The 20,000-nt window shown below is 63.8% G+C and overlaps 2 non-coding genes and 1 pseudogene across 2 annotated transcripts; all 3 read right to left on the bottom strand.

Moving 5' to 3' along the window:
- The window catches only part of LOC142792577 (large subunit ribosomal RNA), a 9,734-nt pseudogene extending 9,576 nt beyond the window's left edge, over window positions 1-158 (bottom strand).
- Window positions 159-1,312: 1,154 nt separating this feature from the next.
- LOC142792569 (5.8S ribosomal RNA) lies at window positions 1,313-1,465 on the bottom strand. The gene has a single exon (XR_012891033.1). It is a non-coding gene; the product is annotated as a 5.8S ribosomal RNA (ribosomal RNA).
- Window positions 1,466-3,184: 1,719 nt separating this feature from the next.
- On the bottom strand, window positions 3,185-4,999 carry LOC142792560 (small subunit ribosomal RNA). Its single transcript, XR_012891024.1, has one exon. It is a non-coding gene; the product is annotated as a small subunit ribosomal RNA (ribosomal RNA).
- Between the last annotated feature and the right edge of the window lie 15,001 nt (window positions 5,000-20,000).

Genomic DNA, 20,000 nt, shown 5'->3' with positions numbered 1-20,000 from the left:
ATACACCACATTTCCCGACCGCCTGCAAGGACGGGGGATTCGGTGCTGGGCTCGGTCCCGTTTCGCTCGCAGCTACTCGGGGAATCCCTGTTGGTTTCTTTTCCTCCGCTTAGTGATATGCTTAAATTCAGCGGGTTGTCTCGCCTGATCTGAGGTCGACAGCGGATACATTCGCTTCCATCAACTTCCTGCACGACCGCGTGCGCTCGCCCTACCAAGTGCGCCCGCAACCCTGTACAGGGCCACTTCTTCACAAGGCTGGCAATCGGCTTCCCCGCTGCACGCGTGCGGCGCACAACCGGTGTGACGTGGAAGTGACGGGACACGTTCGTAAACCCATCGCGAACCGAGTACGACGCCCTACCAAGTGCGCCCGCAACCCTGTACAGGGTCACATCTTCACAAGGCTGGCAAGCGGCATTCCGCTGCGCGCGTGCGTCGTCCGAGCAGTTGCGTGATAAACGACCGTGTCGGAAGCCCAAACACCGCCGAGGCCAGTCGCCGCCGCCGCAAGGGCAGCCACGCAGCCTGGCGAGAGGCATCGTCTCGTGTAGCGTCGCCCCCGCCCCAACTGGAGTGGCCCAGTTTTTTGAACGGGACGGGAACTGCGAAGCACTTAGACCGACGGCGGACTACGACGAGAACGCCTTAAGCTTCGCCAACGTTTCGCCAACTCGTGCGGGAGACTTTTTCCGCTTCGCGGCAAGTCGTCGCGCCGTGCTCTCCGCATCAACCGCGTACGCAGCGAACCGCAAACGTCGGGCGCAGCCTCCTCACCTCCCTGCGCTTTGCGCGCGAACGTTCCCTGTTCGCGCGGCAAAGCCTGGAGGAGGCACGGCCCCGCAGCGTGTTCGAGCGCCCGGTCTACGGGACACCCTGCTTACTTCGAGGGCAACAAGCGCAACGCAAGGCTGCGATCTCGCGCACTTTGCGCACGGCTGGAGAAGCTTTGCTGGCCGGCTTTCGCTCCTCGTGTTTACCGTGCGTTAAAGTTGCGCGTCCGTGGCTCTCGCAGCTCTTGCGCGCCCGGTCGCAGAGAGGAGTACGCAACCTCGACCGCACTTTCCCTGCAGGCTTCCTTCCGACTCGAAGTCCTGCGGCGGTCTCAACGAGGTGCCACATCCTCAATGCAGTCGGTCGCCCCCGTTTCGGTTGGGCTCTGGCACGACGGTCGCCACCGTCTCGCCCTTGAGTGGCCGCTGTTGGCGCTCGCTGTGAGGTGTTCAGCGTGCTGTCCGTGTTGCCGACGCGGTCAAAACGAGTCGACGGCTCACGTTCCCTTGTGCGCCGAAGGCTCTCTTGATATGTGATCCGACCCTCAGACAGACGAAGCCAAGGGAAGACCCAAGGCCGCAATGTGCGTTCAAAGAATCAGTGCTCAGTGTGTCCTGCAATTCACACCAAGTCTCGCAGCTGGCTGCGTTCTTCATCGACCCGAGAACCGAGTGATCCACCGCTTAGAGTCGTGAAAAAGTGTTTGTTCAATTCCGTACAGTCAAAACCAAACGTTTCTGGCACTCGGCCAAACAGTGGCCAAGAAGGGCGCTTTTCAGCGCACGCTTGGACTCCAAAACTCTGCCGCGCCTTTTTCGGCTGCCGCAAATCGAGCAAACGGTGTGTTTCGGACGGCGTTTCGCTTTCGCTACTTGCGAGTGCTTTCGTGGTCCACCCCTCTATAAATACTCGGGAGGCGTCGAAGCCGGTTCTCCAAGCCGGACCCGTAGGTATCGTTGTGTGCTCGCTCTCATTGGCCCGCCTAACCAGAAAATGCCTGCGGTACACCCATTTGGATAAGAGTGCACGCAGATGCGGGCCTCGACGGCTACACATTTCCTCGGGCGGCCGCCTCCCGGCCTCCGTGGAGCGCGGGATGCACGGTCCCATCGACAAGCCTCTCCCGTTTTTACCGTGGCGTCGCGGTTCACCACGGCAGGCGGGTCGGTCTCCTCCGCATAAAAAGGGGGACCCCCGCTTTTTGTTCCACGAAATCGCACAAGCTTTTTTCGCATCCACGGTTTGCCACCGCACACCAAAATGCCGATCCGGCTGCCTACTTTAGCCAACAGGTGGAGCCAGGCGCGCCGTACTTGCGCGGCACTTCCCACGTCCACCGAAGTCGGTGCCAAGGACCACTTTCGGCGCCGGAGCCGCGTACGAGCCTACTCGAGGCGGAAGAACGAAGCCAGCAAGGGCCTGGCCGCAAGTGCGTTCAATTGTCGGGACGTCCAAGTCCCTCGTTCTTCCGTGCTTCCTCTTTCGGCAAGTCGTTGCGGCACCTTCCCAAAGCGCGCAGACCCGCTAATCGCGACGAGCGCGACGTGGCCGTGCCGCCTTTCCCTCGGCAGCAAGCAAAACGCCTGGCAACGTCGACGCTCCCCTAACCGCGATCTCGCACCGTGTTTCGTGTGGCGAATTCAAAAGCCGGCCGGCGCTGCTGCAACCATTACGGTCGGTACGCATACGCCGCGGAGGGCGGGACGGTCATCGGAGCGTGCGGTTCCTCCATCGAGTACTGCGCACCTCGGCCGTCGCATCGCCGTGCCATGACCGGCCGCGCGTCAACGCGAACCGGTGCCAGCGAGATCCCTCGCCTGCAAGAACCGACCGGCAGCCTCCGTCACCCGAGGACGCGGAGGCGCTTGCCGCGGACGGCGGGACGGTATGCACTGGTGCACAGCGGACCCGTCACATCGCCAGTTCCTTGACCGACCGCCGACGCTTGTGCCGTTCCTCTCGTACTTGGCAGTCGCCGCGCGATTGTCGGGTCTCGTTCTTGCACGCTCGAACGGTCGGGAGGGCACTCGGCTGGCGTTTCGGGAACGCGCAGCCTCGCCTTCTACCGACGTAACCACGACTCGCCGTTCGCGCTCCGCCGCTCCTGTTTACAGTACTAGGCGGTCCCGCAGCGGTCGGGTCGCGCATTTCGAGCGCTTCGAGCCACGGTGCAGTGGCGGGTCGAAAGCCGACCTATGAGTGCGTTGCGCCGTTTGTACCCGCGTCCGCCACCTGGCCGACCGTCCAAGGTCGCGGTGTTGGCGTCCGCTGGGCGCAACAATTTGTCACGGGGTGCCGCTCCACATTCAGGCAGCCCCGTGGGGAAAAGCCGACCCCGCGTCCAAACGGGGTCAGCGGCAGAAAGTGTCGGGCGCAGACGCAGCTGAGGCGCTCACCCTTCACAATCCGTTAATGATCCTTCCGCAGGTTCACCTACGGAAACCTTGTTACGACTTTTACTTCCTCTAAATGATCAAGTTTGGTCATCTTTCCAACAGACCGGCGCAACCGAAAGGCCGCGCCGGACATCGGTCCGAAGACCTCACTAAATCATTCAATCGGTAGTAGCGACGGGCGGTGTGTACAAAGGGCAGGGACGTAATCAACGCGAGCTTATGACTCGCGCTTACTGGGAATTCCTCGTTCAAGGGGAACAATTGCAAGCCCCTATCCCAATCACGAAAGAAGTTCCACGGGTTACCCAGTCTTTTCAGACAGGGATAAAGACACGCTGCTTCCTTCAGTGTAGCGCGCGTGCGGCCCCGGACATCTAAGGGCATCACAGACCTGTTATTGCTCTGTTTCGTGCGGCTAGGAGCCGCTTGTCCCTCTAAGAAGGTTGTAAGGTGCTGGGAACCCCGCACCTATTTAATAGGCTAGAGTCTCGTTCGTTATCGGAATTAACCAGACAAATCGCTCCACCAACTAAGAACGGCCATGCACCACCATCCACCGAATCAAGAAAGAGCTCTCAATCTGTCAATCCTCCCAGTGTCCGGGCCGGGTAAGTTTTCCCGTGTTGAGTCAAATTAAGCCGCAGGCTCCACTCCTGGTGGTGCCCTTCCGTCAATTCCTTTAAGTTTCAGCTTTGCAACCATACTTCCCCCGGAACCCAAATACTTTGGTTTCCCGGAAGCTGCCCGCCGAGTCATTTGAGTAACTCAGGCGGATCGCTGGTTGGCATCGTTTATGGTCAGAACTAGGGCGGTATCTGATCGCCTTCGAACCTCTGACTTTCGTTCTTGATCAATGAAAACATTCTTGGCAAATGCTTTCGCAGTAGTTCGTCTTGCGACGGTCCAAGAATTTCACCTCTAGCGCCGCAATACGAATGCCCCCGTCCGTCCCTCTTAATCATTACCTCGTATTCCAAAAACCAACAGAACAGAAACGAGGTCTTGTTCTATTATTCCATGCAAGTTTATTCAGGCGACTCGCCTGCGTTGAGCACTCTAATTTTTTCAAAGTAAAAGCACCGGCCATCTCGAGGCACACAATGAAGTGCACCAAGAAAGAACCGGCATGATGTTCAGTCCGAGCCGTCGCATCGGGTAGATGCACTACTCGTCTGGAACTGAGATCCAACTACGAGCTTTTTAACCGCAGCAGCTTTAGTATACGCTATTGGAGCTGGAATTACCGCGGCTGCTGGCACCAGACTTGCCCTCCAATTGATCCTCGTTAAAGGATTTAGAGTGTACTCATTTCAATTACGGGGCCTCAAAAGAGTCCCGTATTGTTATTTTTCGTCACTACCTCCCCGTGCCGGGAGTGGGTAATTTGCGCGCCTGCTGCCTTCCTTGGATGTGGTAGCCGTTTCTCAGGCTCCCTCTCCGGAATCGAACCCTGATTCTCCGTTACCCGTAACAACCATGGTAAGCAAGTAACCTACCATCGAAAGTTGATAAGGCAGACACTTGAAAGAAACGTCGCCGGCTCGTGGCCATGCGATCAGCACAAAGTTATCCAGAGTCACCACACAATACGGGCCGAAACCCGATCGATCTTGGTCTAATAAAAGCACCCGTTACCCAAAGGGCTCCAGGCTCACTGCATGTATTAGCTCTAGAATTGCCACAGTTATCCAAGTAGGAAGAAACGATCTAAGGAACCATAACTGATTTAATGAGCCATTCGCGGTTTCGCCTTATTTCGGCATGTACTTAGACATGCATGGCTTAATCTTTGAGACAAGCATATGATTACTGGCAGGATCAACCAGGTAATCGTTCGACTGCGCGTCCGTCCTCGCCTTCGGCGGGCCGGACGCAGTCTGTGTGCGGCGGAGGCCACCTTCAGGCGCCCCAACACGCTTATTTTGCACTCCGAGATGACGGCGTTCGAGCTCGCTACGGCACAACCTTCCCGAAAGACGAGTGGGAGCCGTGCGGCAAGAAGCACGTTCATGCTCGCTCTTTTTCGTTGCATCGACTCGGTCGCGCCGTGCGGGTTGCCCAAGCCCGCTGCACTGTCGGTGGACCGGCCGGAACTAGCAACGGAGCCGAGACTGCAAAGCCGCCAGACGACGGGTCACGCCCGCGTCTTCGGCGCTTTCGCATCTGAATCGCCCGAGGACGACACGGAACACACCTCGATATCGTGGTAAAACGGCACCGTCCGACAACCAGCCCCTAACGCATCAAGCGGATGAGGCTGCAGACGACTGCCGTGGATTCCCCTGGAGCAGACCCGAGGACACGCTTGACGAGGCCGAAGCCCGCCGCATATCAGACACCCGGTCGCTTTCGCGTACGCCGCTCACGAGAACCCCCACATAATAGCAGCGATAAGTACCCAGACCTCCTTGGGCACTAATACGAGCGTACTCGAGAAAATTTCACCGCGGGTGTGCCCCGAAACGTGTGGCACGTTGAGCGTGCCACAAGTCTACGTCGCTCTCAAACCCGCCGAGGTCGTAGAATTTGCGACCCTGCTCACGAAATTCCCACCGAGGATACGGCCGCAAACGTACCGCACCTTGGGTAGGCCACGAGTTTGTGCAACACTACGCTGACGGCACAGCACCGAGGTCGTGCGCGCACGCACGGGAAAATTCCGCCGCGGTTTCTGCCGAAAACGTGAGGCACCACGACTCTCCGCAAGTTCGCGTCGACTGCGAAAGACCGAAGTCGTGAACGACGTGTCCGCTACTCGCCGCCGACACGCTGGACACCAAACGTACAACGACTCGACGGCGTCGTAGAGGCCCACGACGCGGTTTTCCTTAACGACGTCTCGGCGTGGCACCGACAGGTTAGAACGGCCGACCAACGTTCCCTGTCCGCCGTTCGGCTCAGTCGAAGGGCTCGGCGACTTCGGCAACGCTGCGAAGCCGCACGGTGACGCACGCCATGTCCCCATTTTTTTTTTTTTCTTTCTGCGTCTGCCGGGGTGCCCCTATAATAGCAGCGATAAGCACCCAGACCGCCGTGGGTCGCTCGCCCCGGCTGACGTGGTTTTTCGTACTCCTGCGGCGGTCGCCGTCAAGCACGTCCAAATACGCTACTTTCGTGGGCGCATTCACGCTCTTTCGCTTCGCCGGAGTGCCAGCACTCACTCTGCCAAAAACGGCGAACATCCGAGCGGCGGTTCCCACTTTTGCGTCGGCGTCGCAAACCCCGCCCCGGCAGACGAGGTTTGCCGTACTCGTGCGACGGTGGCCGGCGGGCACGTCGAAAGACGCCGATATCGTGCGCGAATTGGCGCACCTTGGCTTCACCGGAGTGCCGCCACTGACTCCTCCAAAAACGGCGAAGATCCGAGCGGCGCTTCCCACTTTCGCATCGGCGTCCCGAACTCCGCCCCGGCTGACGCGGTTTACCGTACTCGTGCGACGGTCGCCGGCGAGCACGTGGAAAGACGCCGATATCGTGCCCGAATCGGCTCCGTTCGGCTTCGCCGGAGTGCCAGCACTGGCTCGGCGAAAGACGACGAACATCCGAGCGACGGTTCTCACTATTGCGTACGCGTCGCAAACCCCGCCCCGGCAGACGCACTTTGCCGTACTCGTGCGACGGTCGCCGGCGAGCACGTAGAAAGACGCCGATATCGTGCCGGAATCGGCCCCGTTTGGCTTCGCCGGAGTGCCAGCACTCACTCGGCCACAAACGGCGAACATCCGAGCGGCGGTTCCCACTTAGCCGTCGGCGTCCCGAACTCCGCCCCGGCAGACGCGGTTGCCGAGCTCGTGCGACTAGCGACCGCGAAGCCGTCTCGCCGACGCCGCTTTCGTGCGCGGCTCCCACTGCGACCTGGGTCACCCGAGGTCGACGAGCAAGAAAGAATGTCGAAAAAAAATTTTTTTTTTTTTTGCGTCTGCCGGGGTGCCCCTATAATAGCAGCGATAAGCACCCAGACCGCCATGGGTCGCTCGCCCCGGCTGACGTGGTTTTTCGTTTTCCTGCGGTGGTCGTCGTCAAGCACGTCCAAACACGCCACTTTCGTGGGCGCATTCGCGCTCTTTCGCTTCGCCGGAGTGCCAGCACTCACTCTGCCAAAAACGGCGAACATCCTAGTGGCGGTTCCCACTTTTGCGTCGGCGTCGCCAACCCCGCCCCGGCATACGCGGTTTGCCGTACTCGTGCGGCGGTGGCCGGCGGGCACGTCGAAAGACACCGATATCGTGCGCGAGTCGATGCTTCTTGGTCTCGCAGGAGGGCCGCCACTCACTCCTGCAAAAACGGCGAAGATCCGAGCGGCGCTTCCCACTTTTTCGTCGGCATCGCAAACCTCGCCCCGGCAGACGCGCTTTGCCGTACTCGTGCGACGGTCGCCGGCGAGCACGTCGAAATACGCCGATATCGTGCCCGAATCGGCCCCGTTTCGCTTCGCCGGAGTGCCAGCACTCACTCGGCCAAAAACGGCGAACATCCGAGCAGCGGTACCCACTTAGCCGTCGGCATCCCGAACTCCGCGCCGGCTGACGCGGTTGCCGAGCTCGTGCGACTAGCGACCGCGAACGCGTCTCGCGACGCCGCTTTCGTGCGCGGCTCCCATTGCGACCTGGGTTACCCGAGCTCGACCAGCAAAAAAGAAGGTCGAAAAAAAATTTTTTTTTTCTGCGTCTGCCGGGGTGCCCCTATAATAGCAGCGATAAGCACCCAGACCGCCGTGGGTCGCTCGCCCCGGCTGACGTGGTTTTTCGTACTCCTGCAGCGGTCGCCGTCAAGCACGTCCAAATACGCCACTTTCGTGGGCGCTTTCGCGCTCTTTCGCGTCGCCGGTGTGCCAGCACTCACTCTGCCAAAAACGGCGAACATCCTAGTGGCGGTTCCCACTTTTGCGTCGGCGTCGCCAACCCCGCCCCGGCATACGCGGTTTGCCGTACTCGTGCGGCGGTGGCCGGCGGGCACGTCGAAAGACACCGATATCGTGCGCGAGTCGATGCTTCTTGGTCTCGCAGGAGGGCCGCCACTCACTCCTGCAAAAACGGCGAAGATCCGAGCGGCGCTTCCCACTTTTTCGTCGGCATCGCAAACCTCGCCCCGGCAGACGCGCTTTGCCGTACTCGTGCGACGGTCGCCGGCGAGCACGTCGAAATACGCCGATATCGTGCCCGAATCGGCCCCGTTTCGCTTCGCCGGAGTGCCAGCACTCACTCGGCCAAAAACGGCGAACATCCGAGCAGCGGTACCCACTTAGCCGTCGGCATCCCGAACTCCGCGCCGGCTGACGCGGTTGCCGAGCTCGTGCGACTAGCGACCGCGAACGCGTCTCGCGACGCCGCTTTCGTGCGCGGCTCCCATTGCGACCTGGGTTACCCGAGCTCGACCAGCAAAAAAGAAGGTCGAAAAAAAATTTTTTTTTTCTGCGTCTGCCGGGGTGCCCCTATAATAGCAGCGATAAGCACCCAGACCGCCGTGGGTCGCTCGCCCCGGCTGACGTGGTTTTTCGTACTCCTGCAGCGGTCGCCGTCAAGCACGTCCAAATACGCCACTTTCGTGGGCGCTTTCGCGCTCTTTCGCGTCGCCGGTGTGCCAGCACTCACTCTGCCAAAAACGGCCAACATCCGAGCGGCGGTTCCCACTTTTGCGTCGGCGTCGTAAACCCCGCCCCGGCAGACGCGGTTTGCCCTACTCGTTCGACGGTCGCCGGCGAGCGCGTCGAAAGACGCCGATATCGTGCGCTAATTGGCGCTCCTTGGCTTCTCCGGAGTGCCGCCACTCACTCCTCCAAAAACGGCGAAGATCCGAGCGGCGTTCTCCACTTTCGCATCGGCGTCCCGAACTCCGCCCGGGCTGACGCGGTTTACCGTACTCGTGCGACGGTCGCCGCCGGGCACGTCGAAAGACGCCGATATCGTGCCGTAATCGGCCCCGTTTGGCTTCGCCCGAGTGCCAGCACTCACTCGGCCAAAAACGGCGAACATCCGAGCAGCGTTTCCCACTTTCGCATCGGCGTCCCGAAGCCCGCCCCGGCAGACGCGGTTTGCCCTACTCGAGCGACGGTCGCCGGCGATCACGTCGAAAGGCGCCGAATTCGTGCACGAATCGATGCTTCTTGGTCTCGCAGGAGGGCCGCCACTCACTCCTGCAAAAACGGCGAAGATCCGAGTTGCGCTTCCCACTTTTTCGTCGGCGTCCCGAACTACGCCCCGGCTGACGCGGTTTACCGTACTCGTGCGACGGTCGCCGGCGGGCACTTCAAAATACGCCGATTTCGTGGGCGCATTCACGCTGTTTCGCTTCCCCGGAGTGCCAACACTCACTCTGCCGAAAGCGGCGATCATCCGAGCGGCGGTTCCCACTTTTGCGTCGGCTTCGCAAACGGCGCCCCGGCAGACGCGCTCGTGCGACGTACTCGTGCGACGGTCGCCGGCGAGCACGTCGAAAGACGCCGATATCGTGCTCGAATCGACCCCGTTTCGCTTCGCCGGAGTGCTGCCAGTCACGGCGCAGAAAACGGCGAACAAGTGTTTTTTTTTTTTTTCCTAGAATTTGTGTTATAGAAGGCACATTTGATATCGGACGATAATTTTCAACTTTATCACGCGCACCGATTTTCGTGTAGAGGTTTGCAAGTTTATGGGAATTTCTCCACTTGGAATAATGCGATTTAGTAGTACTACGAGAACTTCATGGATGTACTCAAGGGTACGGGGCAAGTCAGTTACGTCAACACCTGCAGATTTTTTACACTTCAAACTGAAAATTGTTGGTTGTGAGTCCTCGTGTGATATTAAAGGCCGATTCGCTAACACATAGAACAAAGAAAGAAAGGAAGAAAAAACGCCCGCGCTCGCTCAAGAAACCTGGGTTCGCAACAAGTGGCAACAACAAGCAACCGAGCGAGTGCGCCAAAACCCGTGGCGGCCGAACAAACGCGAAGTCCCAACCGCGTCAGCCGGGGCGGCACGGGACAGGAAAAATCACTTCAGCCGGGGCGGCGGGGCACCGAATAAACCTCGTCACCTCGTCGCAGGATAAAAGAGGAAACAAAAAGTCTAAACAGCGTCTGCTGGAGCGAATGCGTAATAAAACAACAACAACAACAAAAAAAAAAACACCCGCGCTCAAGAAGTCTGCAATCCTCACAAAAGGCGACTGTGACCGAGCAGCGTCAGCCGGGGCCGTGCGGAAACGGAAAAACCGCGACTACCGGGGCGTCGAGGCACCGAAAAATCCTCTTCAGCCGCGGCGAAAAAAAAAAACAAAAAGAAAGACGGAGGGGGGGGGGGGAACCACGTCTGCCGGGGCGAAGGAAAAAAAAAAACGCGTCTGCCGGGGCGAGCCTGGGTGCGGCACCACCGGGAAAACTGTGGCAAACAGACATGGCGATCGAGTGAGTGGGCCGCCAGCCAGGCTCAGCCAAAAAGTGCAAAGTCCGAACTGCGTCAGCCGGGGCGGCAAAAACCGCGTCAGCCGGGGCGGCGCAAAAAACCGCGTCTGCCGGGGCGGCACGAAACCGCGTCAGCCGGGGCGGGGCGAAAACTGCGTCAGCCGGGGCGAAAAGAAAAAAAAAAAACGCGTCTGCCGGGGCAAGCCCGGGTGCGGCACCACCGGGAAAACTGTGGCAAACAGACATGGCGATCGAGTGAGTGGGCCGCCAGCCAGGCACAGCCGAAAAGTGCAAAGTCCGAACCGTGTCAGCCGGGGCGACGCAAAAACCGCGTCAGCCGGGGCGGCGCGAAAACCGCGTCAGCCGGGGCGGCACGAAACCGCGTCAGCCGGGGCGGCGCGAAAACTGCGTCAGCCGGGGCGGCGCGAAAACCTCGTCAGCCGGGGCGAGCGAAAAGGGGGGGGGGGGGGGGAACCACGTCTGCCGGGGCGAAAGAAAAAAAAAACGCGTCTGCCGGGGCGAGCCCGGGTGCGGCACCACCGGGAAGACTGTGGCAAACAGACATGGCGATCGAGTGAGTGGGCCGCCAGCCAGGCTCAGCCCAAAAAGTGCCAAGTCCGAACTGCGTCAGCCGGGGCGGCAAAAACCGCGTCAGCCGGGGCGGCGCGAAAACCGCGTCTGCCGGGGCGGCGCGAAAACTGCGTCAGCCGGGGCGAGCCCGGGTGCGGCACCACCGGGAAAACTGTGGCTAACAGACATGGCGATCGAGTGAGTGGGCCACCAGCCAGGCTCAGCCAAAAAGTGCCAAGTCCGAACTGCGTCAGCCGGGGCGGCAAAAACCGCGTCAGCCGGGGCGGCGCAAAAAAACCGCGTCTGCCGGGGCGGCACGAAACCGCGTCAGCCGGGGCGGCGCGAAAACTGCGTCAGCCGGGGCGAAAGAAAAAAAAAACGCGTCTGCCGGGGCGAGCCCGGGTGCGGCACCACCGGGAAAACTGTGGCAAACAGACATGGCGATCGAGTGAGTGGGCCGCCAGCCAGGCACAGCCGAAAAGTGCTAAGTCCGAACTGCGTCTGCCGGGGCGGCACGAAACCGCGTCAGCCGGGGCGGCGCGAAAACCGCGTCTGCCGGGGCGGCACGAAACCGCGTCAGCCGGGGCGGCGCGAAAACTGCGTCAGCCGGGGCGAGCCCGGGTGCGGCACCACCGGGAAAACTGTGGCAAACAGACATGGCGATCGAGTGAGTTGGCCGCCAGCCAGGCACAGCCGAAAAGTGCTAAGTCCGAACTGCGTCTGCCGGGGCGGCACGAAACCGCGTCAGCCGGGGCGGCGCGAAAACCGCGTCTGCCGGGGCGGCACGAAACCGCGTCAGCCGGGGCGGCGCGAAAACTGCGTCAGCCGGGGCGAGCCCGGGTGCGGCACCACCGGGAAAACTGTGGCAAACAGACATGGCGATCGAGTGAGTGGGCCGCCAGCCAGGCACAGCCGAAAAGTGCTAAGTCCGAACTGCGTCAGCCGGGGCGGCAAAAACCGCGTCAGCCGGGGCGGCGCAAAAAACCGCGTCTGCCGGGGCGGCACGAAACCGCGTCAGCCGGGGCGGCGCGAAAACTGCGTCAGCCGGGGCAAAAGAAAAAAAAAACGCGTCTGCCGGGGCGAGCCCGGGTGCGGCACCACCGGGAAAACTGTGGCAAACAGACATGGCGATCGAGTGAGTGGGCCGCCAGCCAGGCACAGCCGAAAAGTGCTAAGTCCGAACTGCGTCTGCCGGGGCGGCACGAAACCGCGTCAGCCGGGGCGGCGCGAAAACCGCGTCTGCCGGGGCGGCACGAAACCGCGTCAGCCGGGGCGGCGCGAAAACTGCGTCAGCCGGGGCGAGCCCGGGTGCGGCACCACCGGGAAAACTGTGGCAAACAGACATGGCGATCGAGTGAGTGGGCCGCCAGCCAGGCACAGCCGAAAAGTGCTAAGTCCGAACTGCGTCTGCCGGGGCGGCACGAAACCGCGTCAGCCGGGGCGGCGCGAAAACCGCGTCTGCCGGGGCGGCACGAAACCGCGTCAGCCGGGGCGGCGCGAAAACTGCGTCAGCCGGGGCGAGCCCGGGTGCGGCACCACCGGGAAAACTGTGGCAAACAGACATGGCGATCGAGTGAGTGGGCCGCCAGCCAGGCACAGCCGAAAAGTGCAAAGTCCGAACCGTGTCAGCCGGGGCGACGCAAAAACCGCGTCAGCCGGGGCGGCGCGAAAACCGCGTCAGCCGGGGCGGCACGAAACCGCGTCAGCCGGGGCGGCGCGAAAACTGCGTCAGCCGGGGCGGCGCGAAAACCTCGTCAGCCGGGGCGAGCGAAAAGGGGGGGGGGGGGAACCACGTCTGCCGGGGCGAAAGAAAAAAAAAACGCGTCTGCCGGGGCGAGCCCGGGTGCGGCACCACCGGGAAGACTGTGGCAAACAGACATGGCGATCGAGTGAGTGGGCCGCCAGCCAGGCTCAGCCCAAAAAGTGCCAAGTCCGAACTGCGTCAGCCGGGGCGGCAAAAACCGCGTCAGCCGGGGCGGCGCGAAAACCGCGTCTGCCGGGGCGGCGCGAAAACTGCGTCAGCCGGGGCGAGCCCGGGTGCGGCACCACCGGGAAAACTGTGGCTAACAGACATGGCGATCGAGTGAGTGGGCCACCAGCCAGGCTCAGCCAAAAAGTGCCAAGTCCGAACTGCGTCAGCCGGGGCGGCAAAAACCGCGTCAGCCGGGGCGGCGCAAAAAAACCGCGTCTGCCGGGGCGGCACGAAACCGCGTCAGCCGGGGCGGCGCGAAAACTGCGTCAGCCGGGGCGAAAGAAAAAAAAAACGCGTCTGCCGGGGCGAGCCCGGGTGCGGCACCACCGGGAAAACTGTGGCAAACAGACATGGCGATCGAGTGAGTGGGCCGCCAGCCAGGCACAGCCGAAAAGTGCTAAGTCCGAACTGCGTCTGCCGGGGCGGCACGAAACCGCGTCAGCCGGGGCGGCGCGAAAACCGCGTCTGCCGGGGCGGCACGAAACCGCGTCAGCCGGGGCGGCGCGAAAACTGCGTCAGCCGGGGCGAGCCCGGGTGCGGCACCACCGGGAAAACTGTGGCAAACAGACATGGCGATCGAGTGAGTGGGCCGCCAGCCAGGCACAGCCGAAAAGTGCTAAGTCCGAACTGCGTCTGCCGGGGCGGCACGAAACCGCGTCAGCCGGGGCGGCGCGAAAACCGCGTCTGCCGGGGCGGCACGAAACCGCGTCAGCCGGGGCGGCGCGAAAACTGCGTCAGCCGGGGCGAGCCCGGGTGCGGCACCACCGGGAAAACTGTGGCAAACAGACATGGCGATCGAGTGAGTGGGCCGCCAGCCAGGCACAGCCGAAAAGTGCTAAGTCCGAACTGCGTCAGCCGGGGCGGCAAAAACCGCGTCAGCCGGGGCGGCGCAAAAAACCGCGTCTGCCGGGGCGGCACGAAACCGCGTCAGCCGGGGCGGCGCGAAAACTGCGTCAGCCGGGGCGAAAGAAAAAAAAAACGCGTCTGCCGGGGCGAGCCCGGGTGCGGCACCACCGGGAAAACTGTGGCAAACAGACATGGCGATCGAGTGAGTGGGCCGCCAGCCAGGCACAGCCGAAAAGTGCTAAGTCCGAACTGCGTCTGCCGGGGCGGCACGAAACCGCGTCAGCCGGGGCGGCGCGAAAACCGCGTCTGCCGGGGCGGCACGAAACCGCGTCAGCCGGGGCGGCGCGAAAACTGCGTCAGCCGGGGCGAGCCCGGGTGCGGCACCACCGGGAAAACTGTGGCAAACAGACATGGCGATTGAGTGAGTGGGCCGCCAGCCAGGCACAGCCGAAAAGTGCTAAGTCCGAACTGCGTCTGCCGGGGCGGCACGAAACCGCGTCAGCCGGGGCGGCGCGAAAACCGCGTCTGCCGGGGCGGCACGAAACCGCGTCAGCCGGGGCGGCGCGAAAACTGCGTCAGCCGGGGCGAGCCCGGGTGCGGCACCACCGGGAAAACTGTGGCAAACAGACATGGCGATCGAGTGAGTGGGCCGCCAGCCAGGCACAGCCGAAAAGTGCTAAGTCCGAACTGCGTCTGCCGGGGCGGCACGAAACCGCGTCAGCCGGGGCGGCGCGAAAACCGCGTCTGCCGGGGCGGCACGAAACCGCGTCAGCCGGGGCGGCGCGAAAACTGCGTCAGCCGGGGCGAGCCCGGGTGCGGCACCACCGGGAAAACTGTGGCAAACAGACATGGCGATCGAGTGAGTGGGCCGCCAGCCAGGCACAGCCGAAAAGTGCTAAGTCCGAACTGCGTCTGCCGGGGCGGCACGAAACCGCGTCAGCCGGGGCGGCGCGAAAACCGCGTCTGCCGGGGCGGCACGAAACCGCGTCAGCCGGGGCGGCGCGAAAACTGCGTCAGCCGGGGCGAGCCCGGGTGCGGCACCACCGGGAAAACTGTGGCAAACAGACATGGCGATCGAGTGAGTGGGCCGCCAGCCAGGCACAGCCGAAAAGTGCTAAGTCCGAACTGCGTCAGCCGGGGCGGCAAAAACCGCGTCAGCCGGGGCGGCGCAAAAAACCGCGTCTGCCGGGGCGGCACGAAACCGCGTCAGCCGGGGCGGCGCGAAAACTGCGTCAGCCGGGGCGAAAGAAAAAAAAAAAACGCGTCTGCCGGGGCGAGCCCGGGTGCGGCACCACCGGGAAAACTGTGGCAAACAGACATGGCGATCGAGTGAGTGGGCCGCCAGCCAGGCACAGCCGAAAAGTGCTAAGTCCGAACTGCGTCTGCCGGGGCGGCACGAAACCGCGTCAGCCGGGGCGGCGCGAAAACCGCGTCTGCCGGGGCGGCACGAAACCGCGTCAGCCGGGGCGGCGCGAAAACTGCGTCAGCCGGGGCGAGCCCGGGTGCGGCACCACCGGGAAAACTGTGGCAAACAGACATGGCGATCGAGTGAGTGGGCCGCCAGCCAGGCACAGCCGAAAAGTGCTAAGTCCGAACTGCGTCTGCCGGGGCGGCACGAAACCGCGTCAGCCGGGGCGGCGCGAAAACCGCGTCTGCCGGGGCGGCACGAAACCGCGTCAGCCGGGGCGGCGCGAAAACTGCGTCAGCCGGGGCGAGCCCGGGTGCGGCACCACCGGGAAAACTGTGGCAAACAGACATGGCGATCGAGTGAGTGGGCCGCCAGCCAGGCACAGCCGAAAAGTGCAAAGTCCGAACCGTGTCAGCCGGGGCGACGCAAAAACCGCGTCAGCCGGGGCGGCGCGAAAACCGCGTCAGCCGGGGCGGCACGAAACCGCGTCAGCCGGGGCGGCGCGAAAACTGCGTCAGCCGGGGCGGCGCGAAAACCTCGTCAGCCGGGGCGAGCGAAAAGGGGGGGGGGGGGGAACCACGTCTGCCGGGGCGAGCCCGGGTGCGGCACCACCGGGAAGACTGTGGCAAACAGACATGGCGATCGAGTGAGTGGGCCGCCAGCCAGGCTCAGCCCAAAAAGTGCCAAGTCCGAACTGCGTCAGCCGGGGCGGCAAAAACCGCGTCAGCCGGGGCGGCGCGAAAACCGCGTCTGCCGGGGCGGCGCGAAAACTGCGTCAGCCGGGGCGAGCCCGGGTGCGGCACCACCGGGAAAACTGTGGCTAACAGACATGGCGATCGAGTGAGTGGGCCACCAGCCAGGCTCAGCCAAAAAGTGCCAAGTCCGAACTGCGTCAGCCGGGGCGGCAAAAACCGCGTCAGCCGGGGCGGCGCAAAAAAACCGCGTCTGCCGGGGCGGCACGAAACCGCGTCAGCCGGGGCGGCGCGAAAACTGCGTCAGCCGGGGCGAAAGAAAAAAAAAACGCGTCTGCCGGGGCGAGCCCGGGTGCGGCACCACCGGGAAAACTGTGGCAAACAGACATGGCGATCGAGTGAGTGGGCCGCCAGCCAGGCACAGCCGAAAAGTGCTAAGTCCGAACTGCGTCTGCCGGGGCGGCACGAAACCGCGTCAGCCGGGGCGGCGCGAAAACCGCGTCTGCCGGGGCGGCACGAAACCGCGTCAGCCGGGGCGGCGCGAAAACTGCGTCAGCCGGGGCGAGCCCGGGTGCGGCACCACCGGGAAAACTGTGGCAAACAGACATGGCGATCGAGTGAGTGGGCCGCCAGCCAGGCACAGCCGAAAAGTGCTAAGTCCGAACTGCGTCTGCCGGGGCGGCACGAAACCGCGTCAGCCGGGGCGGCGCGAAAACCGCGTCTGCCGGGGCGGCACGAAACCGCGTCAGCCGGGGCGGCGCGAAAACTGCGTCAGCCGGGGCGAGCCCGGGTGCGGCACCACCGGGAAAACTGTGGCAAACAGACATGGCGATCGAGTGAGTGGGCCGCCAGCCAGGCACAGCCGAAAAGTGCTAAGTCCGAACTGCGTCTGCCGGGGCGGCACGAAACCGCGTCAGCCGGGGCGGCGCGAAAACCGCGTCTGCCGGGGCGGCACGAAACCGCGTCAGCCGGGGCGGCGCGAAAACTGCGTCAGCCGGGGCGAGCCCGGGTGCGGCACCACCGGGAAAACTGTGGCAAACAGACATGGCGATCGAGTGAGTGGGCCGCCAGCCAGGCACAGCCGAAAAGTGCTAAGTCCGAACTGCGTCTGCCGGGGCGGCACGAAACCGCGTCAGCCGGGGCGGCGCGAAAACCGCGTCTGCCGGGGCGGCACGAAACCGCGTCAGCCGGGGCGGCGCGAAAACTGCGTCAGCCGGGGCGAGCCCGGGTGCGGCACCACCGGGAAAACTGTGGCAAACAGACATGGCGATCGAGTGAGTGGGCCGCCAGCCAGGCACAGCCGAAAAGTGCTAAGTCCGAACTGCGTCAGCCGGGGCGGCAAAAACCGCGTCAGCCGGGGCGGCGCAAAAAACCGCGTCTGCCGGGGCGGCACGAAACCGCGTCAGCCGGGGCGGCGCGAAAACTGCGTCAGCCGGGGCGAAAGAAAAAAAAAACGCGTCTGCCGGGGCGAGCCCGGGTGCGGCACCACCGGGAAAACTGTGGCAAACAGACATGGCGATCGAGTGAGTGGGCCGCCAGCCAGGCACAGCCGAAAAGTGCTAAGTCCGAACTGCGTCTGCCGGGGCGGCACGAAACCGCGTCAGCCGGGGCGGCGCGAAAACCGCGTCTGCCGGGGCGGCACGAAACCGCGTCAGCCGGGGCGGCGCGAAAACTGCGTCAGCCGGGGCGAGCCCGGGTGCGGCACCACCGGGAAAACTGTGGCAAACAGACATGGCGATTGAGTGAGTGGGCCGCCAGCCAGGCACAGCCGAAAAGTGCTAAGTCCGAACTGCGTCTGCCGGGGCGGCACGAAACCGCGTCAGCCGGGGCGGCGCGAAAACCGCGTCTGCCGGGGCGGCACGAAACCGCGTCAGCCGGGGCGGCGCGAAAACTGCGTCAGCCGGGGCGAGCCCGGGTGCGGCACCACCGGGAAAACTGTGGCAAACAGACATGGCGATCGAGTGAGTGGGCCGCCAGCCAGGCACAGCCGAAAAGTGCTAAGTCCGAACTGCGTCTGCCGGGGCGGCACGAAACCGCGTCAGCCGGGGCGGCGCGAAAACCGCGTCTGCCGGGGCGGCACGAAACCGCGTCAGCCGGGGCGGCGCGAAAACTGCGTCAGCCGGGGCGAGCCCGGGTGCGGCACCACCGGGAAAACTGTGGCAAACAGACATGGCGATCGAGTGAGTGGGCCGCCAGCCAGGCACAGCCGAAAAGTGCTAAGTCCGAACTGCGTCTGCCGGGGCGGCACGAAACCGCGTCAGCCGGGGCGGCGCGAAAACCGCGTCTGCCGGGGCGGCACGAAACCGCGTCAGCCGGGGCGGCGCGAAAACTGCGTCAGCCGGGGCGAGCCCGGGTGCGGCACCACCGGGAAAACTGTGGCAAACAGACATGGCGATCGAGTGAGTGGGCCGCCAGCCAGGCACAGCCGAAAAGTGCTAAGTCCGAACTGCGTCAGCCGGGGCGGCAAAAACCGCGTCAGCCGGGGCGGCGCAAAAAACCGCGTCTGCCGGGGCGGCACGAAACCGCGTCAGCCGGGGCGGCGCGAAAACTGCGTCAGCCGGGGCGAAAGAAAAAAAAAAAACGCGTCTGCCGGGGCGAGCCCGGGTGCGGCACCACCGGGAAAACTGTGGCAAACAGACATGGCGATCGAGTGAGTGGGCCGCCAGCCAGGCACAGCCGAAAAGTGCTAAGTCCGAACTGCGTCTGCCGGGGCGGCACGAAACCGCGTCAGCCGGGGCGGCGCGAAAACCGCGTCTGCCGGGGCGGCACGAAACCGCGTCAGCCGGGGCGGCGCGAAAACTGCGTCAGCCGGGGCGAGCCCGGGTGCGGCACCACCGGGAAAACTGTGGCAAACAGACATGGCGATCGAGTGAGTGGGCCGCCAGCCAGGCACAGCCGAAAAGTGCTAAGTCCGAACTGCGTCTGCCGGGGCGGCACGAAACCGCGTCAGCCGGGGCGGCGCGAAAACCGCGTCTGCCGGGGCGGCACGAAACCGCGTCAGCCGGGGCGGCGCGAAAACTGCGTCAGCCGGGGCGAGCCCGGGTGCGGCACCACCGGGAAAACTGTGGCAAACAGACATGGCGATCGAGTGAGTGGGCCGCCAGCCAGGCACAGCCGAAAAGTGCAAAGTCCGAACCGTGTCAGCCGGGGCGACGCAAAAACCGCGTCAGCCGGGGCGGCGCGAAAACCGCGTCAGCCGGGGCGGCACGAAACCGCGTCAGCCGGGGCGGCGCGAAAACTGCGTCAGCCGGGGCGGCGCGAAAACCTCGTCAGCCGGGGCGAGCGAAAAGGGGGGGGGGGGAACCACGTCTGCCGGGGCGAAAGAAAAAAAAAACGCGTCTGCCGGGGCGAGCCCGGGTGCGGCACCACCGGGAAGACTGTGGCAAACAGACATGGCGATCGAGTGAGTGGGCCGCCAGCCAGGCTCAGCCCAAAAAGTGCCAAGTCCGAACTGCGTCAGCCGGGGCGGCAAAAACCGCGTCAGCCGGGGCGGCGCGAAAACCGCGTCTGCCGGGGCGGCGCGAAAACTGCGTCAGCCGGGGCGAGCCCGGGTGCGGCACCACCGGGAAAACTGTGGCTAACAGACATGGCGATCGAGTGAGTGGGCCACCAGCCAGGCTCAGCCAAAAAGTGCCAAGTCCGAACTGCGTCAGCCGGGGCGGCAAAAACCGCGTCAGCCGGGGCGGCGCAAAAAAACCGCGTCTGCCGGGGCGGCACGAAACCGCGTCAGCCGGGGCGGCGCGAAAACTGCGTCAGCCGGGGCGAAAGAAAAAAAAAACGCGTCTGCCGGGGCGAGCCCGGGTGCGGCACCACCGGGAAAACTGTGGCAAACAGACATGGCGATCGAGTGAGTGGGCCGCCAGCCAGGCACAGCCGAAAAGTGCTAAGTCCGAACTGCGTCTGCCGGGGCGGCACGAAACCGCGTCAGCCGGGGCGGCGCGAAAACCGCGTCTGCCGGGGC

This window comes from Rhipicephalus microplus, unplaced genomic scaffold, assembly GCF_043290135.1.
Source record: "Rhipicephalus microplus isolate Deutch F79 unplaced genomic scaffold, USDA_Rmic scaffold_228, whole genome shotgun sequence".
In the NCBI taxonomy this organism is placed as follows: Eukaryota; Metazoa; Arthropoda; class Arachnida; order Ixodida; family Ixodidae; genus Rhipicephalus; species Rhipicephalus microplus.
This window is presented reverse-complemented; position numbering and strand designations above follow the sequence as displayed.